The following is a 23,039-nucleotide window of genomic DNA, read 5'->3' as shown; positions in this document are numbered from 1 at the left end:
AAGAACAAATTATAAAATAAATGAAATTAAATTCTTCTGCTCTGTTAGTATTAAGGACAGCTAATTCATCCTTCTCTTTAGTCAAAGCAGAAAGAAAATTTCCTGGAATTCACAACTAAACCATCAAGGCCATGGTGAAACCTAACAATTCAAGGGGAGATTAAAGGTTCCACTCACTGAAACACAGCAAGACTGTCACCTATCAAAGGGTACACCTTTGGAGTTCTTGTAATAAAGGTCTGAGGAATAATCTAATGTGCCATTAATATCAAAGTGTCTGCCAGCCTACAATATTGGTTTTACTTTAAACATGTTGAGTACTAATCACCTGGTTTGCTTCCAAATTCTTAGTTGCTCATGGAGTAAACTCTGAAACTTTATCAAGCAACTTAGCTCTTTGAAAACAGACTTGCACGTAAGCGGTTCATAGAGAAAATTGTTTCCCACAAAATATCATTTTTGTTTTCTAAAACATATTTAATTCACACTGAACAGCAAGGGCATTAGTTGTGCAAAATTCCTAAGATTATACTACATAGATACAACAGAGTAAATCTAGATCTAAAATTTTAGAAAAGGATAATGTAGATTTCTCAGTCACTACTTGCATCACTGAGTCCCTATGCCATTGCTGGCAATTGCAGCTGTTTTTTTTTTTTTTTTCCTCCACAGTTTATTAAATCTTTATCATTTAACATATAGGTAATGCCATGTGTTGATTTCTATGTGGGATCGGGGAGTGTTTCTTTAAACAGCATCAAATAACTTCCCACAGGGTCCAGTCATAGATAGATGTTCTATATTAGTGAAGGTTGGCATCCCCTCCAAAAATTTTTTTTCACCTCTTACCTGCGAAACTCATTATTTCTCCTTATCCAGCTTACCTAATTATTTATTTTGCTTTCCTGTTTGATATACATAAATATGTGCATACAGATTTACTGACAGTATGAGATGGGCAGAGGACCACTCTTTATTTGGCATTCCTTTTCACTATGTTGAACTATCAAATAGGTAGACACTCTTCTAAACTTTGTGCATGTTTTACTTCATTCATCCACGCCACAGCCTTCAGAGGTAGATTTAATTTTTTCCATGTTTATATTAAAAAAAAAAAAATGAAGAACAGACAGAAGAAATAGTCCAAGACCATAGATATAGTCAATAGCCCAATCAGTGCTTAAACCAAGACGCGCTAGACACAGATCCTCTGTACTTGAATACTCTACTGCTTTTCCTTTTAAATCTCACCACATTTGAAGCACTTGTTGATGCGTCTTATGTTAATGTATTTGAGAAGAAATTTCTTGAGCCCTTTTGTGAATTCTTAGTCAAGCAATAACAACAGGAAAAAAAATGAATATTGAGTTAATATTGATTTGATAGCTAAACATGCAGCATTTTTAACTTTAAAATTTTTCCATGAAGAAAAAGAATTAGAGAAGTGGGACCATCTTATGAAACTGGCAGACTTTAGCAAGTCACTTAACCCCTTTGAGCTTCAATTATCTAACTTCTAACATTTGCCTTTGTTAGAAGAATTTTGGGGATTAAATCGTACAATTAATGCACATATTTATTGTCAACTATAAGTTTCTATACAAATGCAAAATATCACTATGATGTTATCAAAATGAAAATTAGAATTCTACAATGTCTGAGTTGGGCAAATCTAATAGAATTTCAAATAAGAAATATATGAATATGTTTTAAATTACTTAGTGTATGTTCAGAAGAAATCAGATAATAGATTCTGAGGTTTTTCAGTTCTACTTATTAACATAAAAGCATTATTTATTATCATTCAGATTATAATAATTTTTGTACATATTTGGTTTCCAGAACTAGATTTTTCTTTGGTTAATTAAACATTCTGCTTCACAATAATCCAGTTTCCTTCTAAGTATTGCATAGGTAATTAGATAGGCAGAAGATTAGAAAGATAGTACATAACCCACCAGTTAGGTACACATATATAATCAAGCAGTGTTTTGCATCTACCCCAGGTATATGAGAATTCACAAAATGAAATTAAAATATCTTTAAAGGGTCTCGTCTAAGGGTAAGTTATCTCTTTTTGTGTAAAAATTGCTTGGTGCCAGGAACATTTTTTTTTTCAACTATAGCAAATATCATCTGGGACACTTCTTAAGCAAATAATTTGCTAAAGAGGATGGTTTAAAAAGTTTCTATTAGTGGGAAAAATCTGATTTATACGTTTTATAGATTTCAAACACATTATATCTGATTACCAGAACCATCAATGATACTAAAACTTCAGGCATAAATTTTTAGATAGGTTTTTATTTCAATTTGAGCAGGTCTTCTATCATTTCAACTATAGTAGACATCCATTACTGATCATGATTGTGTTGACCCTGAGAAAATGCAGTAAGGGAGGGGATGACCTGTTCGTAATGTAATGGAAATTACTTTTTTCCGTTTGGCACATAAATTAGGAAGAAAGTAAAAAAAAAAGGGTGGAGGGAATGTTTGAAATAGATAGTTACCTTTTAAAGGTCAGATTTCCAAAGACAACGTTGTTACAAATCTGGGGAAAGAAATTATTCAAAATCCTTTGTTTCATCCTGACGAGAGACAGGTAAAATTCTTTTTGTGTTGCTCAAAATTTTTTCTTTTGGAGTATACCCACATAAACACATGAAAGTGAAATTTATTCTTGTATTTTCAATTCTTTTTCCTGATCAGAATGACAATATGTTGGCATCCTCAGCTTCTCCTTGGTGAGAAATTCTCATTTTCTACTGCATAATTAGATAACTTATATGAAATACATTTTATTTTCTCCCAAAGATAACTATTTAAACTGAAATTCATTTACGCAAGCATTGTAATTTAAGTGCTAATAATGCTTTGAGTTAAAGAATGAATGAAATTGAAAAGGTCAAAACCTGTTTGACTTCCTTTAAATGTCTGATAGCTTGTTTATTTGAATTTATTTTATGTGAAATGCCAACACATTTGCCCTTTTCATGTAGATTGTAGGGCTCTTCATTAATATATATTTTTTTGTCTGACATCCATTCATTCCAAAACATTAAGCATTGCCCAGTACATCATGTGTTTATAGAAGTCAATTAAGAGGTGGTTCCTACCTTCAAATAACACAGTCTGGTGGATGGAAACAGCCACTTCAAAACACCATTTTTAGTGCCTTTTTATTCATTCAACACACATTTATAAAGCACATTTATTATAACCAGGCACTGTTCTGGGATGTAGGTACACATCAGTAAAAATCAAACCTTCAAAAAGTCTTGCCTTCATGGGGACCTTTTATGCTAATGAGGAGAAATTACAATATTTTAGTTTCTGATGAATAAAAGAAACACCTCCTCTTTCCATGGGAATTTGCCAGGTCATGGGTGGGCAGAGATAGAAGTCAAGAAAATATTCTCTCATCTCTGCAATAAGGATAATATTTTGTGTTGCTCATATTGAAAAGACTTCTGCACAATCATATTGTTTTTAATACTGTTTTTTTATAAATAATATTATATTATGTAAATTATAATACCGTATCCTACTGTATAAACCAGATTGTCTTTCATCACTTTCACCATGAAGTGTCTCCTGACTGGTCCTTACAGATTTATTTACTATATTCTTAAAAATTCTTACCCCTTTTAAAAAAAAATTTAATGATAACCATTTTGTTTTTAATTATGTACTTCCTCATGCTATTACTATATTTCAAGTTTCTTACTGGCAGAAACTATGCAATAGTCACGATTCCATTTTCTCTGGGACATAACATAGGTCATGCATGTCTCATACCAAATTAATATTTGCTGTATTAAGTTGAAATATTACCAATCTAAATTATGCATTCAATAGAAGAACACACACATGCCCACACAGTATTTTTCATTCCTGTCTCTAATTCCAAATTTGAATTTCAGTGTATAAGTTTGAATGTCATGTGTTTGTTTCCATATAAATATCTTAATATTCTCTATGTTCTCTCAATATAGTAGATATAAAACAATAGTTTCCAATTTCTATAACTGAACTATTTTCACAGAGAAGAAAGAAAAATTATCAGATTAAAATGTTATTTATTGTATTGAGATGTTTTTAGCATCATTCCTACAATTTGTGTTTTTAAAATGTTCATTTCTAAAGTCATCTGTATTTATTTTATGAACACATGAACCTATATCATTGTATGAGAGGGCAAAACTGTAATATAATTGATTATTATTTATAACTTAATTCATTTGCTTTCCAATATATTTAAACTTCTATAATTTTTAATATTCAGTTTGCTCATTCATTTACAGATAATACCAGTTATAGTAAATGGAACAAAATTTGGAAAAGCATCAAGCTAATTATTATCTGTTTTCACTCTGGATACATTCAACAATCCTTCTAGACATAAGAAGCCACAAGTTCACATTTTCTCAACAATGGCTTTCATAATACCTGATAACATTCACTGGCTGGTGGAGATTAGTTCCCTGAGTAGTTAGTTGACAGGCTCTGTCTGTTTAGTCTGACTTGTTGATCTTAATAAGAATTAATTCTTCTAGCTGTGGTGAATATATAAGTATTGTAATGACATACATCTAATTGTTCCTTGCTGACCAAATGATTTTTGTTGTTTTAAACAGGAGTTTTACATACACAAAGAGAAAACATTAGGATTTATTGACATAAGGAATATGTTTCAAAAATGCAAATCTTTATTCCTTCTGTTTCAGAGAGAAAATTCGGGGAATAATACAATGTTCACTCAGGGTGCAGACAACTCCTGTGATGTAAAGTTAATCTTGTTTTTCTATCCTCCCCAAATTGACTTTAATTGCTTCCTCTGATTAATTGAAGTTTCTAGAAACTCTCTTTGAGGGTTCAAAGGTCTCTTAATTTAAGCCAAAGATATTTATTCCATTGGTTTAAAAAATATGTTTACAAAAAATATTTATTGTATGCATTTAAGATTTGATATTAAATAAATATAAAAAAATCTTAAATTAAAATCATCTCTAGATAGAATGGCAGTGCACTCGGGTATAATTTTAGGCTACTGTTATTTTTTGATCTTCATGTTGTTTCTATTCACATGTGCTTCCCTAAGGAAAATCTAAATGATTCTCCTTGATTTGATCCTCCTTTTCTTTTAGATTTCTCTTTTCTTGTCTGAAAGATAGTCAGTAAATAGAAGTGATAGATGTGGATATGCAGTTTCCACTGGAGCCATGTGGCTCAGAGCAGAGTCCATGTGTTATTCATCCCCTGTACCCCTAATATCTAACACAATGTTTGATGCATAGTGTGGTTCAATAAATATTTGTTAGAGTGAAAAAGCTGTACAAGGAGGTCATGAGTAAGATCTACTGCAACAACGTGTTATTGTATTTGAAGAGAGAGGCACATGGAGAATGTTAGAGTCATGATTCGGAAACTTGGAACATGAAGTTTTAGTCTAATATTAAGATGGGGAATGATTCTGGCTCATCTTTCTAATTCTACTACTACATCATATAGTTCCATTATGGAATAGTAACACCAAAGTTTTTATTATATTTTTTTCTTTCCCCTACCATACACACAAAATAATGTTTTTACATCAGGAGAAAGAATCCTCTGGATCAGATACCCATGTTTTTACACTGAGTTGTTTCAAATATGTATACCGAACTATTAAAATTATGAACATTTTATTCAAATGCAGACTCATGGAAAATGCTAATTATGTAATGTTAAGGAAAAGCAATCAGATTAATACAGTATAATCATAATATATTTAGCAAAGACCTAAATTTAAAAATCTATTCTATACACATGTTAAAATACTGAAATCTGATGCATGATAGTAGAATAAATATACTGAACCTATCAAGAATTCATTTACATGAAGAGCTAAGTCATTTGAATTATCAACTACTCTATACTGAAGAAACTGTGCCTGAGTCCAAAATGCTCTAATGAGACTCTGGAAGCTCATGTTAGAATTTAGAAGAGTGTGGCAGCAGTGGTGATGACCAGGACATTACATCTCCACCTAGAGTTACTATTGGTGCTCTTTAGTATATGAAATAGACATACTCTCATGTATGTGAGGGAAGAGGTGTATTTAGAGGACATCACAGCAGCGACTCAGCTTTATTAATGCCTGAGACAGGCTTCAGGAGTAATATGAATAAAGAGAACAATGGCATAGGCAGTCTCAGAAGGTAACAAAATTATGACCCAATTCTTGTGAGAAGGAAAATAATAGAAGACAAATAGAAATGAGAAGATTATTTCATAAATGTACTTGAGACGTTTCATGGAGCAAACAAAACAAGATGGGAAGTGATTCAAAGAGACTAGGGGTCCTAAAATGAGTAGACAATGTGAACCAGATAAAAAGATTTTGATATATTATTCTGACATTAGCATGATAAAAGAAAACATAAGTTATCTATGTTTTTTAAGTGCATGGGAAAAATAAAAATTGGGAATCATTTACCTTAAAACAATGACAATGCTTATGTCATGGTGCTAAATTTACATGTATTTTTTTTTTTTTTTGCAAATTTTCGGTACTGTAGTCAGAATAATTTTCTCATTAAAAAAAATAATAAATTTAATCTCAAAGGCAAAGGAAGTAAAAGCAAAAATAAATAAATGGGACTATATTAAACTAGAAAGCTTCTGCACACTGAAAGAAACCATCAACAAAACAAAGAGGCAGTCTTATGAACAGGAGAAGATATTTGTAAGCTGCACTTCCAATAGAGGACTAATATCCAAAATATGTAAAGAACTCATACAGCTCAACCACAAAAAACAAACAATCCAATTAAAAAATAGGCAGAGGACATGAATAGACACTTCTTTCAAAAAGACATACAGTCAACAGACATGAATAGATGCTCAACTTGACTAGCTATTAGGGAAATGCAAATCGAACCACAATGAGATATCACCTCACACCTGTTAGAACGGCTGTCACCAATAAGACAAGTAATAAAAAGTGTTGGCGAGGTTGTGAAGGCAATGGAATCATCTTACACTGCTAGAGGGAATGTAAGTTGATGTAGCCACTAGGGAAAACAGTATGGAGATTCCTTAAAAAATTAAGAATAGAATTATCACATGACCCAGCAACCCCTCTTCTGGGTATCTACTCCCCAAATTTGAAAACATATATTCATAAAGATATACATACACCTATGTTTATTGTAGCACTATTCATGGTGGCCAAGACATGGAAACAACACAATGTCCTTTGATAGATGTATGGACAAAGAAGATGCGGTACATGTATACAATGGATTATTACTAAGCCATAAGAAAAGATGAAATACTGCCACTTGTGAAAACATGGATGGATTTTGAGATTATCATGCTAAGCAAAATAAATTTGATGAAAAGGGTTGAGAACCACATAATTTTACTCACATGTGGGATATAAAACTGAAGACAGCAAATGAACAAAACAGAGACTCATGGACATGGACAAAAGTTTAGTGGTTACCAGAGGGAAAAGAACGGGAGTAGGTGAAGGTAAAGGGGGTCAATATATGATGAGAAAAGGAAATTTAACTTGAGGGGGTTAACATACAATGCAATATAGATATGATATATTATTGAACTGTATACTTAAAACCTATGTAATATCATTAACCAATGTCATCCCAATAAATTTAATTAAAAAATTAATTTTGCATTGGGAAAAAAGAAATGCTTATAATTTTGTTGCATTGATTTTGTTATCTAGAAGCCTCAATAAACTCTTTCATTTATTACAATAAAAACAAACTAAAAGAAACTCATAGACATAGACAACAGTGTGGTGGTTTCCAGAGGGAAAGAGAGGAGGGAAGGAGGAAGAAAAGGGTTAAGGGTGTCAAATATATGGTGACTGAAGGAGATTTGACTTTAGGTGATAAACACACAATGCAATATATAGATGATGTATTCTAGAATTGAACACTTGAAACCTATATAATTTTATTTATCAAAAAATAAATGAATTAATTAAATTTTCATAATTTGTAACATAAAATTCAGTTTTTGAATTATTACAATAATTATATTGTCTTGGGGGAATTATATATTGATTTTCTAATAATGGAATGAGCAATGACATGGTACCTCAATATTTTATAATTATTATAGCAACTATAGTTTAAAAATGTAACTGTTTTGCCAAATTTTTAATTTTTTTCTGAGAAATTTCAATAAAATTGGAATTCAAAAAGGATACATTTGTATTAGTGTATTTTGTGCCTCAATGCATTATTTATTTGCTTTTGAACAAGATGTTTATAATCACAATTGTAAAATACTATTAAAATTAATAATTTGTATAACCCTCGGGGAATAATTGTTTCAAAGTTGTAGATGGCTTCAGTAAGTGGGTTCAATTGTTTATATGTACATAGGAAGTTAAAACATGACCCACTTGACCAAAAATTTTTTTCTCATTATGAACATGTAGTCTATTGTCTCTCATGTATGCTTTTTTTCTGTAAAGAAAACATATTTAATTGTAAGAGTGTGTCCCTTGAAGTAAAGCTTGTATTCATTATTTGCATGATAAAACAAAAGCAAAACACTTTAAAACCTTTTGTCTATTTGAAACATTTTGAGCAGTTTGAATCATTAGTTGAAAGCAAATAAAAATATCGTCACAGTGTTATCATTCAAGTTGCATTGCTTTTTCACACTTTTCTAGAACCTTTTTTTCTCACTGTAACACATTATTAAAGGAATACTTAAAGAAATGAGTTTGTAAATTCTTTCAGAAGATGATTTAGAGTAAATCCTGTCCAAGACATTTTAGTAATAGATGTTAAAAAACACAATATAGCTGAAAATCCTATTCTTTAGTAATTTTGCTCTGGAGACTCTTTTCCTCTGGATGCCTAAGCCCCATCTCTCACTCTTGTATAAGTATCACTGGTATAGAAAAAAACATTTTTTTTCAGGCCCACTATTTTATTATAAAATTATTAGAATTTTAATTTTTATTGTCTTTTACATTTTTTATCTCAAATTTTCTCTATATTGCTTAAAGAAAGAAAAACTGTACAACTTAATGTTTTTCATTATATAAATTAGCCCTTATTGGGTCCTATTGTTAATGTGTTCTTCTTATTTCATAATCACCATGGTTTTTAGAGTCAATTTTTAGATATGACAAGTCCAATTTTATTACTAAAACTGTCATATATTTTTATATTTTTAAAAGAAACCAGTGAAGATAGTCAAAACTACCCTGATCCAGAAAATTTATGCTCTGACCACTTTTGCATCTCATTTTTATTTATCTATCTGTTTATTCATTATTCCCAATGGGATGATTACTGAGCTCAGGATGGCTTTGAAATTCTAAATGTGAACATTTGGAACAGATTTAAGATACACAATTCTTTTAATTATCAGGCAATCAAGCTTGTATCTAAAAACTAAATACAGCCATGAGCTTCATAACGCCATTTTAGTTAACAACAGACCACATATATGACAATGGGCCTATGAGATTATAACAGAGCTAAAAATCCCTATTTCCTAGTGACAACATAGCTGTTGTGATGTTGTAGTGGAACACATTACTCACATGTCTGTGTTGGTTTCAGTGTAAACCTACTGTGTTGGGAGTCATATGAAAGTACTGGATAGCCCATATAATTATGTACAGTATATATATATACTTAATATGATATATGATACTAGATAATTATAAATGACTTTGCTACTGATTTCTGTATTTACCATACTTATTGTTTTAGAGTATATTCTTTCTATTTATATAAAAAAAAAAAAATTGCCATAATGCAGTATGCCATGTTATGCCATCAGCAGCCTTATACATATTGTGTTGTCCATGCCTCTTGATAGCATCATTTTTTTCATGCTTGATTTAAACTTGTGTAGTTTTATAAGCTTGGTGTAGCTTAGGTATCCAGTGTTTATAAAGTCTACAGAAGTGTACAGTAATGTCCAAGGCCTTCACATTCATTCATCACTCATTCACTGACTCACCCACAGCAACTTCCAGTCCTGTAAGTTACATTTGCGGAAAGAGCTCTATATATGTATACCATTTTTAATCTTTTATACCATGCGTTTACTATACCTTTTTGATGTTTAATATGTTTAGATATATAAATACCATTGTGTTATAATTATCTATAATATTGAGTACAGTAGCTAGCAATACAGGTTTGTAGCCTAGGAGCAATAGGCTATATCATATAGCTTAAGTGTGTAGTAAGCTATACCATCTAGATTTGTGTAAATGCACTCTATGACATTCAAAGAAGACAGAATTGCCTAATGATGCATTTCTCGGAATGTATCCTCATCGTTAAGTGGCACATGACTATATGCCTTGGGTTCTGCTAAGAACAGAGATATCACTCATAGAGCACTTCTTTGAACTCCTGCTCCCCTTTGCATATTAGTGGTAACCTTTTGGAGTCTACAAAATGTATTTAGTTTTCAATAATTATACTGAGTTTGCTCACTCCTGTTTGAATTTTTAAATGTAGAGTCTTAAATAACTTGACTTGTTTTAAAACCCATGAAGTTAAACAATTAATTTTTTCATATAATACAAAGAAAGCGATGCCTGTCTGGTGAAGGTAATGATGCAGGAGATTGAATGAGTGTTTGAAGCTTGTCATGAAGAGATTCAGAACATTTTAAGACATTTATATTGTGTGTATGTCAGAGGATTGGGATTGTGTGTATACATGGGGTGAAGGATGAAATATAAGGACTTATTAAAGAGGTTACATTTTATATCTAAAACACTTTACCATTAGAAATATGTTTATTTTCAGAAGTAGAAAGACCCCATCTACCTTCTCTGTTGTAGTTGAAGGAAAACTCAATTTAGCAAAAGAAAAATAGGCAAATCCAACATAGTTCCTAAGAACGACTGTGAATTTTTGAATACTTGATTAGGATCCCAACACACTAAACTCAGCTGTATAAAAAATATTATTTTATTCTGTTTTATTTTCTTTTTTCCCCTCTTTTTGAATACCAAATTATCTTTTTGTCTCTTCTATCCCATTTTGTGAGACTTACAATTTAATAAGAATTTTTCAGTGGTAACTCTGGTGTAGGCAGAGTTCTAAACTCTGAGAATATAGCAGAAAAAAAAACCCAAAACAAAGTCTGCTTTTGTTATGCTTTGCATTCTAGTGAATACCGGTGAAAAATAACAACTACATCAGGTCATGACAAGTGCTGTAAAGAAAATAAAGCAGGATAAGGGGATAAAAAGGCTATTTTAGGTAATATGTCATATCAAGATCTCTCTGACATGGTGGATTTTCATCAGAAATGTGAAAAAAGTGGCATCCAAATATCTAGGTAAGACTATTCTAGGCACAGAGAGCAAATGCCTTGGGGTAGGCACATCCTGAAACAGAAGACAGTTATTGGGGATGTGATGAAAAGAGCTAGGGCAAAAGTAGATCAGGTGAGAGATGATGGTGGCATGGACTAAGATTATGGAAATGGAGGTGAAGTTCTTGAATTCTATACATAGTATGTAGATATCAATTCTAGTTGAAGACTCAGTATTGGTCCACATCATTATTGGGAGGTTATACAATGAAGAAGAATCAGAAAAGGAGACTAGATATTCATTGAGAGAGGAACAGAAGGAAGAGGATGACATCTTTGATGCTGAATAAAGAAAATAAAATAAAGAAGGAGGCAGTGATCAAATGTATCAAAAGCTTTGGAGTTTATCAAAGACTACAAAAATTAGAAAAAACCATGGGATTTGGCAACCTGGAGGCAGTTAGTGGCTTTGACAAGAGAATTTTTACTAGCATAATGGAAACAAACCTTATTTGGAGAGAGTTTACAAAGAGTGGGAAAAGACAGAGTAAAATAATGAATATCGATCACTTGCATGTATGCAAGTGTGTGTGTATGTTTCTGTAAACAGAAGCAGAGAAATGGAGCACTGGTTGGAGTGTATTGTGGAGTCAGAAGAGGTTTTCTTTGAAGGGGGAGACATTACATAATAGCTGTATTCTGATGTGAACATTATAATAGAGATGGGGGAAAATGCTAGTAACACTGAAGAGAAAGTAAAATCAATTGCAAAATGAATATGTGTAAGGGGATGAAACCCAGATTATTAAGTAGAAGAGTTGATCTTGGGCACAAAATTCCTTCAAGAGGAGGGAAGACAAATGTATGGTTGAGTAGGTAGTTTAGTTGGTAGATTTGGTGATTTGAGTTGAAGTGGGGAGCAGTAATCTGAAAGTTCTCATCTAATAGCTCCTAATTTTCAGCAAGGTAAGAATGAGTTCAGGTGAGGCTTAGAGGAGAGAAAAATGTTAGAGGCTTACAGAGATAGAGATGTAACTTAACCTGAATTGAGTTATTTCCAGGTGTTAGGAAGAGAAATAAAAATTCCTCACCAGTAAATACAAATTCCCAGGAATTCCTATTCATATACTGTATTCCAGCCACACATTTTTTTCTTACTCTTCAAATATATCTCATATTTTTAATCATTCTTTAAACTTCAGTTTAAATTTCCAGGAAGCATTTTTTGTACACATTCTAAACTTGCTCCTGTCATAGTACTTACCATATCGTATTGTATACACTTCTTTCCTTTCTGCCAACAGACTGTGTATTCCTTACATTATGATACTATATCTCCAGTAGCTATGGATAAAATATTACGTATTATAAAATTGCATAAATCTATTATTACATGCAGGTGATTTTGTTTTGTTTTGTTTTCTTCCTCCCACTAAAATTTAATTCAATCAATATTTAATGAGTAGAATCTATGGCCATGCCACCCTGAACAAGCCCAATCTTGTCTGATCTCAGAAGCTAAGCAGGGTCGAGCCTGGTTAGTACCTGGATGGGAGACCACCTAGGAAAACCAGGTGCTGTAGGCATAAAAAATAAAAAAATAAAGGATTGTAAACTGACAAAGTCCTTGCAATCTGTGAGGTCAACCAAGGGTTGCCTCGTGTAAAAAACAAAACAAAACAAAACAAAACATATTTTTCTTAAATAATAAAAAATATTTAGTGAATACCAACAAATTTGCCTAGTGAATTTGTATTTAAAATGATGTATTTTATTTAGAATTAGAAATTGTTAGAAGCACTTTTATTTTATTTAACCTTCTTGTTAACATCTGCACAAAGAAGAGTGCTAAGTCTAAAAATCTAAGACTCCACTGTGGTATATCTAGATTTTAGGGGGAGAAAATAAAAATCTGAGAGGTGAGAAAGGAATAATAATAATAATAACATTTTTAAATCTTAAAAGTTCAATTTGAGTTTAATTATTTCTGAAGAGATTAGAATTAAGTACAATTCATCTCCTAGCTAGTAGAAATTTTTTTGTTGTTCCATAATTAATTCAAGCACGCAATTCAAACTGATTTCCATACAAATATAAAGGTATAATTTAGATAGAAACAGGCTTTGCAATAAAACAGCATGACAATAAGAGACTTTTTCTTATTCCATTCAATGTCAGGAAAATATAATAGAAAAATCTGTCACTTTTGATGGAGAACAGAATGTAATTAAATTTAGTCTTGCTTGAGCCCTTTGTTTCAATTTTATTTTCAGTTAACCAAAGCTCATTGTTTAGCTTAAAAGCTCATAAATTTGGTTTTCTTATCTGTACAAAAGGATGCATTTAAAATACTACATTTGATTTTTAAATATACTTTTAGTTCTATGTGATCTGCATTACAGGTTTTCTTAAATCAGAGCTGATTCTCTTTTAAAAAGAAGACTTGTATTCCTGATCTCTTATTTTCCTTTCTCAGAGAGCTTATATTGTTTTTTTTTTAAATACTGTGAATTAAGCCTATGTGATGTGTACTAGAACAGTTTCTTTGAGAATTCCTATTTCTGACTTATACGTTATTAATCACAAATTTATATACAACAATCTTTAATGAGCAAGTTTATTGCAAATATTATTTTCAGGTGTGTGGGGGGGTTGTATGCTGATGAGCAAAATGGAAGATGCAAAGATATCCGATTTTTTATTGAAAGATCTTGCTTTTTCATTATCACAGGATCATAGACAGTGCCAGAAACTGATTTTTAAAATCCTAGATCTTGTCATACAAACTTACATATACAAAATGCGTAGTGTGTGGGAAAAGGAATATCAGGGATGATATCCATATATCTATGGATTACTTTTAATTGAAATATATTTATATCCTAATGTATTATACACAGATCTTATAAATTATAGCATTCTTATAGAAAATAGTACCTATTTTGAATCCATAATTCAAAATCTAATGTGGAGTTCTTCCAGGATTAGGAAATAGAGATGTCATGAAGACCCTTTGAGGTCACAGAATCTGAGAATAGAATCTATGAGAAATGTAAATGATACAATTCGACCTAACTTTAGAATCAGACTATTGGGTTCAAATAAAAGAATTTACATTTCTCATTCAGCAAATATTCTTTGTGCATATACTGTGTTTCAAGTAATGCTGTAGACATTGGGAATAAAGCAATGAATAAGACAAGATCCCTACCTTTACAAAACTTTCAAAAGGGTAGACTGTAAATAAAAAAATTAAATAGTGACAAATATCTTGAGGAAAATAAAACAGGATAATGTGTTAGAAACTGATTAGTATAGGTGACCTAAATGAGGGCTGTCAGGGAAAGATCTCTCTGGTGATTTGATCTGAAGAGAGAATGACAAACGTAATCCAGAATGAAAAGAGTCTGAATAGAGGTTACATCCTATGCAGAAACAAGAGAGCACTTGGAGAGTTACAGAAGCACAGAGAAATTCAGTGTACTTGGATTATAAAGAGTAATTTTATTTTATTTTCTATTTTTTAATTAAATTTATTGGGGTGACATTGGTTAATAAAATGATATAGGTTTCAAGTGTACAATTCAATAAGTAGTCATGTGCATATTTCATTGTGTGTTTACCACTCAAAGTTAAATTTTAATTTTTAGAGTAGTCGGAAACGAGATCACAGAAGTAGGGCCAAGAAACTTTGTTGTAGAGCCTGGAAGCCCATGGAAAAGTGGGTACTCTATGGAGTGCATTAGGAACTTAAGGAGGGATGCAACATAATCTGATTCATTTTTACAAAGATCACAGAGGCCCTCAAGTGAAGAACAGATTACATGGGCACCTAATAGAAGCAGGAAGACCACTTACAGTAATTTAGTTAATGGGTAATGGGGATTTGACTTTAGGCAGTCACAGAGAGAGAAAATTAAAACTTGATCTAAAATTTTTCTTTTCCTATCTTCCCAAAACCTTATTTCCCTCAAATGGCCTCAGTGTGTCTTCTTTAATTTTAACTTTGCTTTGGAGGTATAAAAGTCCCTGTTAAGCACATACCATAAATATCCCGACATGGATATGGAATATATGAATGTTGGGACATATGATTTTTGAATAAAAAATGGCTAGTGTCTCAGTACATTTTCAGATTGATAATCTAGTTTCTTTTAATGAATCTGTGCTAGAGAACCATGAAGCATAAACTTTTATGATGGTTGTTGTTCCTTACGCCTGGAGAATAATGATATAATTACTATATATAACAGTGAAAGAACACAGTGTGGTATTCACTATTTCTTTTCACTGTGAAATTTAAAACTGTTTTATTAAATGCCAAAAAGATACCTAATTTCTTGACTTACCATATGGTACCAACATGGGCAGCCATTTTGCCCTGTGTCTGTGAACCTGACATTCTACTATAGTGATCCCACTATGGGTGGCCTTAACTGGGAAGAGCAGCAGCAATTCTTGAGAAGTGGCATTAGGTCTCAGCCTCACTTTCTGAAAGAACTTGACAAGTGCATGTTTCTGTCCCCAATTGATCTGTTAATTTAGATCACTGATGCCAAAAACCAGAAAGGCAAAATTATCAGGAAATCTCAAGTAAATTAAAAAAGATATCCTCCAGCCACAAATTCTCTTATCCTTCAGCCCACAAAGCTAATGTTCCAGGAGTTTAGCTATTGAGCTGGTAAAGGAGATGTCACACCCTGAAGTCCATGGGGAACTGTGTCAAGCCGAATCCACAGAACACACTGTTTAATGCTTATTTTTAAAGGCACAGTTTATGAAAGGAATTTTACTGCAACTTACAGAAATAATAATTTCACTAATGAGAAACAAGTGTCTTTTTAATAAAGTAACTATTTAAAGCTTTCATATAACTATGAAACATGACAATTCATAATTTATATGAAAATATCAATTAGGTGGTAAAAGTAAACTCCAATACAAATACAATTATTAAAATTTCTTTCATTCCCTTTTTTTTTAATCTTGAGTTCTGACATAGTGTCACAGTGATTTTTTTTTACTGTCAGATAATGGCTATATTTACTTTTCATTGATTCTGTTTTGTTCAAAGACCTATATCTTCCATATTCAAAACTGTGATAACAAAAGAAATATTTTATAAGAAATTTAGTATAATACTTACTATTATTAGGGTTGTTTCATAGGTAGTTTGCTGAAATGCTGTTTAAAGGAAAACCTATACTTAAAAAGGATGATTTAGTGGATATACAAATGAGATGGCTATTCTTCCTTTTATTTTTCTCATCTCCATTCTAGCCATAAAAGACTGAGAATGCTAGTGCTACAATTTTTTAATTTAGGAAAGTAGTGTCATTCTTTGATGAAAATGTTAGAAGGTAGCATAAAATTTTGTCCTCTTCTAAGAAGACCATAGCTTCTGAGAAAATACCTGGACTATTATTAACTCCTAAGATACACAGTAGCTCAAAATTTGAGGAACTAAACATGGATCTGGGGATAGTCTTAAAAAGATTCTACTTTAGTAGACAAAGAAAATGGCTGTGATCACACCAACAAGACTCACTTTTCAATAGATGCAAAAATAAGGTAGTCATGTAAGAAGAGAAGAAACCTTCATCTAGGTCAGCTCCCTCTGTAGGCAGAGTACAAACATCAAAAGAAACTAGTAGAAGGAGTTTAAAAGACATTGAAGACACAAGCAATTAAAGACAGAAAGAACAAGCTGAGAACAAAAATAGCTACAATACTTTTTTTTTCTTTCAAAGACAAATGGAAGCAGAGGCTTATTGCTGTGTTACTCCCAATTTCTCTGTTCTAATAGAACTGTGTTGATATACTAATCGCTTCAGGGCATAATTGTTGGCATATCTTTCTCCCCAGTCAGATTAAGAACAAACTGAAAGCCACATAAAGTCTGCTACTTTTTTAGCCCCAGTGCCTAGCACAAGATATGGAATATATTAACTGTTTATCAACTTTCTGTCAAATGAATGAGCCAGGTTTAACACTATATTATCCTGAGATAGACAGCATGATGAAGTAAACATCCAAAACCAAAATAAGTATTGTTCTGGAGTGAAATCTAAGGTAAAATGATAATACCCATAATTGATATAATTTCAATTAAATGCAAAGATGTTTAGCCTATAGGTAAATTATGCTTTAAAGATAAATGATAATTGTGCATTAGGTATTTTAAAATTGAAAACAGTTAATAAATGTTCCTAGGTAGATTTATTGATTCCTAGTTGGAACCTAGTGGGCTAGAACACAAGAACTCCATGAGGATCCTATCTGGAGTGTTCCTAAATGTAGACTAAAGCTGAGCTTATGAGTGAATGTCAGATGATGCCAGTCTGACAAGCCTCCAACATGAGGAAATGACAGAAACTGACATCTGACATCACAGTTCTTTATAATTATCTTATTTATTACTAACAATTCTGTTTACTACAGTTCTCCACATTGTTGTCAGAGAGTTGCTGAACATTATACCTGCAAGTCAGTCTTTGCCCAATGTAAATTCAGACACTTAAAAGAGATTTATATTGAAGGTAAAAATTAACATCACAACTTGATTAGGACATATCCATTGAAGAAAAATAGAGACACCTAAATCAAACCAATTGCCTACTATACTTAAATGGAGTATATTTATCTGTGTTCATAATCCTTGATTCAAATAGAATATTCTGAAATTGGTAAGACATGGTGATTAATGGGCTTGGTCAATAAAGTGGGGGAACAAAACGGTTTCAGGAAAAAGGAAAGTGAAAATTGAGCCTAAATTTTCAGGCTTCTTCTTTGAGAGAATAACAGAATCATGATCTGCATAATTTTTAAGAGGCAAGATAGAAGACAGATGAGTGAACGTATTTAGAATTTCTATCTTAACCACAGAAACAATATTTCAAAACTCTTACCTAAGAGGATTTTTTGTTGTCGTTTATGGAATAATAAAGTCCTTTCTCACCTTCATCATTGGTGACTGTGGAATAGAGAACTGAGAACTTGTGGGAATTAGAAACGGTGAAGAATATTTACCTTCTCATTTGTGCCAAGCTAGATTCCTTATTTTCATGCCTCTCTTCTTGCTAATGACTAAGTTTTGCTTTTGAATCTCTGTTCACAGGAAGATAGAAACTATAGATCATTTTTCCTACAATCAAGTTGAGAAATAAAAATTGATTTAAAAATAGTTTAAATCAATTAAACATGAAGTTGGGAAAATTTTTATGTGTCCTAAAACCTGATGCTAATGCCAAGCATATTAAGAATGTTAAAAGTCCTAAAATTATTGCAATTTAGAACTAAATATAAAGATCATGTAAACACTATGTCAAAGTTGTGATATCTTTCTATTCATATTTTCCTTAAAAGAAAATAATTCCAAAGGCTAAAGAATACTGAAAGATTATGGTTTTGAAAGTATTACTAATGTAAATCACATTCTAGAATTATCTTCACTATACTTTACAGGGTTTGTTTTTTTTTTTATAGAAGAATGTCTGACAGTAACACATGTAATTTTTAATTATATAATTCTCATAACTTTCATTAAGTGCTATCTATATTTGGAGAAAAAATAATGTAAATCCTGTTACTATTGTATAGTATTGGTGAATATGAAATATGAACTGCTTTGAGAATTGTATGCACAGAATGCCAAGAGCTTTTGTTAAGCTATAAAAATCTGTTAATGCAGGATTCTTATGCATACTGATAGTAATATTCTCATTGGGAAAATGTAATGCCATATTTTAATGCAAGTCTATATAAATTAAAAATTGAAAGTCATTTTGAAAACTAATACATGAAGTTGTTAAAGAATAAAATAGTAAATTTCTAAGTATGTATCAAATTTATTTTGTACTTACATAGCCTCTTATTAGCTACTTACATAGATCCAGTTTTGGGAGACAACCAACCTGTTCTGTAAGAGCATTAAATACACAGTTGGAATTTAAAAATTTTGGATTAAATTTCATTCAGAGATTTACTCTCCAAAATGTTACTATCTTCAGAGTTTGGTGGATTATAATTATGTCAAAGCAAAAAAGTAAGGAAGGAAGACTTTGTTCTAGGCTATTGCAGTAAGGAATATAGTTCAGAATGCAGTCTGAACCCTTGCAGGACAATTAGTCCATGTTAAAAGGTGCTTGAAATTTCATTTGTAATTAATATAAATCCCACTCTTATAAAAGATTGGAACCCCAACCCACCTATCTAACTCCGTGTGCCATTACCAGCTAGGTTATCAAGACAAGAAGGGTTATTATTGGCAATACAGCCACACACAATCAGTAGACCAATAAAACATGATAATATTTGTTATCTATGATCCTGTAAACCAAAAGTAAAAATAAATGTTATGAGCTATTTATTCCCAGGAATGTCTTCTAAGCATAAACTTTTGGACAGGTCCAAATATCAAAGACCATTTGGCATGAACCAAATACGCTCATGTACATTTTGGAAAGGACCAAATGTCCTATAATTGTCTGAAATAAACTCTGCTAAAACTAGGCTAGAGAGTTTTAAGAGCAGGAATAAAGCCATCTGTGTTTGCTAAATGGTCCTACCCAAAGGAAAAGTAAACTTTCTTATATCTTCATGACAACAGATTGTTTTGCAACTTGGAATGAGGTTCTAGTTTTGCAGCTTGGAATGAGGCTCTGGCCTATTGAAGTTCATTAGACTTTTACTTTTCCAGAGACTGAGAGATTAGAGCTCTGTCACCTTGTTGATTACTTTTCAAAGGGATGCCCTCCCAGGTCCTTGAGAAAGACAATCCTAGATTGTGAACTTGGCAAGAAATATATTTTTTAAAGATTTACATCTCTAAGAAGAGGAAAGTTTTACAATAACAAATTTTCTCTGAGAAAAGAGAGAATCTCTATAGTTCTAGAAACAGAAAGAAGCCTTTCTAAAGGTTTAGTCAAGTGGAAGGAGGCATTAAGGACATTTCAGTCAAGTATAATATTTGTAGGAAAAGCCCAGAATGAACTTCAATGTTGATTTAACTTTAGGTAGTTCAAATTTTTTTGTGCGTTTAGTCTTAATTGAGAATATATGTTATTAACTTGAATAATGTGATTCTTACCATACACATGCTTTCTTGTATTCCATGTAAATATTATTTTTTAAATATTTGCTAGTGAATTTGATGAATTGTAAATTGTCATTAATTCTTCATTACATGGAGAGCAAAGACTGAAGTTCTTATCATTACTTTTTTCCAACACTTGACATGCCTTAATTTTATCACCTTTTATCCTACTTGCTACATAAAATTATTGTAGGATTATGACAGTTAAATGATTTACTGTTTTTAGAGTCCTTAGAACTGACATTTGTTCTGTACTATATAAGAGTTAGCAAATTATCTTATTCTTGTTCTTATACATACCATTGTTCTTGCTCTCTTCCTTCTTCATTAGTAGTGGTATTATTGTTATTATCATTTCTATAAATATCATCATCATCTTTTTCTACAAACTGATACTAAACCGTTTAAACACAAAGTAGTATAAAAAATAGTCTTTGGTGTTTGACAAATGCGAAAAGGGTAAATTAATCTCTGAGACTCTCTTTTCTCACATCTGAAGTGAAGGCAATAGTAATTACTTCCTGGAGTAATGAGCATTAAATGAGCTAAAAAAAGAAAGAAAGAATTCAGTAGAGGTTCTGTGTAAATGCTAGCCCTCTATTTTTTCCATACTTGTGAAGCTTTTCCCAGATTCCACATTTCTAGTCATCCTAGTAAATACTAAAATTTAACTTCTAATTCTCTTTTTATATCTTTGCCTTTCCCAGTTGTTTGGGTTATCAGTGTCATAAAAAAAGTGCCTGAGACATGGAAGTGTTAAAAAGAAAGAAAAATAAACTGAAATAAAAGGAACATTTATTTTTAAATTTATGATTCAAACATATATTTTCTCAGTACTTTGCCAGATTCTTGAGATTAATATTGAATATGCCAATATGATACTTAAAATACTGTATTTATATGTGAATTTTTATGCCTTTCACATAATATACAGTTAATAATGGTAACGAGAGAGAGAGAGAGAGAGAGAGAGAGAGAGAGGTAAAAAGCAAGGAATAAAAGGATAAAAGGAAAAAAGAAGAAAATCCAAAAAAAGAGATAAGGAAAGTAAAAGTGAAAGAAAAGGAAAAGAAAGCAAGGAAAAAAAATCAAATCAAGAGGTTTCCACTTAAATACCACCTTCCCATGTGAAAAACTCAGCACATCTTTCAAAACTTCTGCTCCAAAGGCCTAATACCTATTATCACCTTTTTAGCCCAGTCAGCACTTCAGCCTGCTTATAACTGTTGGACAATGGACAATGGATAATGTAGTATAACATATAAAGATAAAGGACTCATTTGGTAAGTATTGTTTTACTTACCTGCCTAACTTAATTCTTACTTCTTAGAATTATCCAATTTTCTTATATCTATTTTTAATCTATTTTTTAAACTTTTAAATTATAGTTGATATATAATATCGTATTAGTTTCAGTTGTACAACATAGTGATTAGACATTTATACAACTTATGAATTGATCATCCTGATAAGTCTAGTCCCATTTGACACCATACATAGTTAATATGATTGACTACATTCCCATGTTATCCTTTACATCCACATGACTTGTAACTACCAATTTGTACTTTTTAACCCTTTCATCTTTTTCACTTATCCTCCCAACCTGCCTCCCATCTGGCAACCATCAAAATATTCTCTGTATCTATGAATTTGTTTCTGTTTTCTCTGTTTGTTTATTTCATTCTTTCATTCTTAGATTCCACATATAAATGAAATCATATTGTATTTGTCTTTCTCTGTCTGACTTACTTCACTTAATATTTTACCCTCTAGTTTTATCCATGTTATTGCAGATAGCAAGATTTCAGTCTCTTTTATGACTGAGTAACATATCTATTTTTAAGCCATCTCTTTCTGACCAATCCTTCTTCAAAAATGTTTCAGTGAATTGTAAAGTCTTTTTATAACCAAAATACAATTGGACTTAGAAATAATTTTTTGTATATGTCTCCTCAGGCAAGGGCAACAAACGTAAAAGTAAACAAATGGGACTAAACAAAGCTCAAATAAAGTTTTTACACAGAAAAGGAAACCATCAACAACAACAAAAAGGAACATACTGAATGGGAGAAGATATTTGCAAATGTTATATCCTATAAAGGTTAATAACCAAAACATATAAAGAACTTATATAACTCAACATCAAAAAACAATTTGATTAAAAAATGCTTAGACTAATTGGTACAGCCACTATGGAAAAACATATGGAGTTTCCTCAAAAAATTGAGAATAGAATTACCATATTACCCAGCAATCCCTCTTCTGGGTACTTACCTCCCAAAAATATTTGAAAACATTTATTCATAAAGATATATGCACTCGATGTTTATTGCAGCATTGGTCACAATGACCAATACATGGAAACAACAAAAGTGTCTTTGGGTAGATGATCTCATAAAGAAAATGTGCTACATATATACAGCAAAATATACTCAACCATAAGAAAAGATGAAATACTGTCATTTGTGACAATAGGATGGAACTTGACATAATCATGCTAAGCAAGATAAGTCAGATAGAAAGGGTTGAAAACCATATAATTTCACTACTATGTGGGAATATATAAATGAAAGACCAAAAAACAAGACAAACAAAAACTCATAGACACAAACAATAGTTTAGT

At 31.6% G+C, this 23,039-nt stretch overlaps 1 protein-coding gene and 1 pseudogene across 1 annotated transcript in view; both read left to right on the top strand.

Moving 5' to 3' along the window:
- Nucleotides 1–23,039, top strand: part of MGAT4C (MGAT4 family member C) — a 629,597-nt gene that overhangs the window by 465,113 nt on the left and 141,445 nt on the right. The window lies entirely within an intron of this gene.
- On the top strand, nucleotides 12,787–12,905 carry LOC120607532 (uncharacterized; annotated as a pseudogene).

This window comes from Pteropus medius, unplaced genomic scaffold (genome assembly GCF_902729225.1).
Source record: "Pteropus medius unplaced genomic scaffold, Ma_sr-lr_union100, whole genome shotgun sequence".
Taxonomy (NCBI): Eukaryota; Metazoa; Chordata; class Mammalia; order Chiroptera; family Pteropodidae; genus Pteropus; species Pteropus medius.
This window is presented reverse-complemented; position numbering and strand designations above follow the sequence as displayed.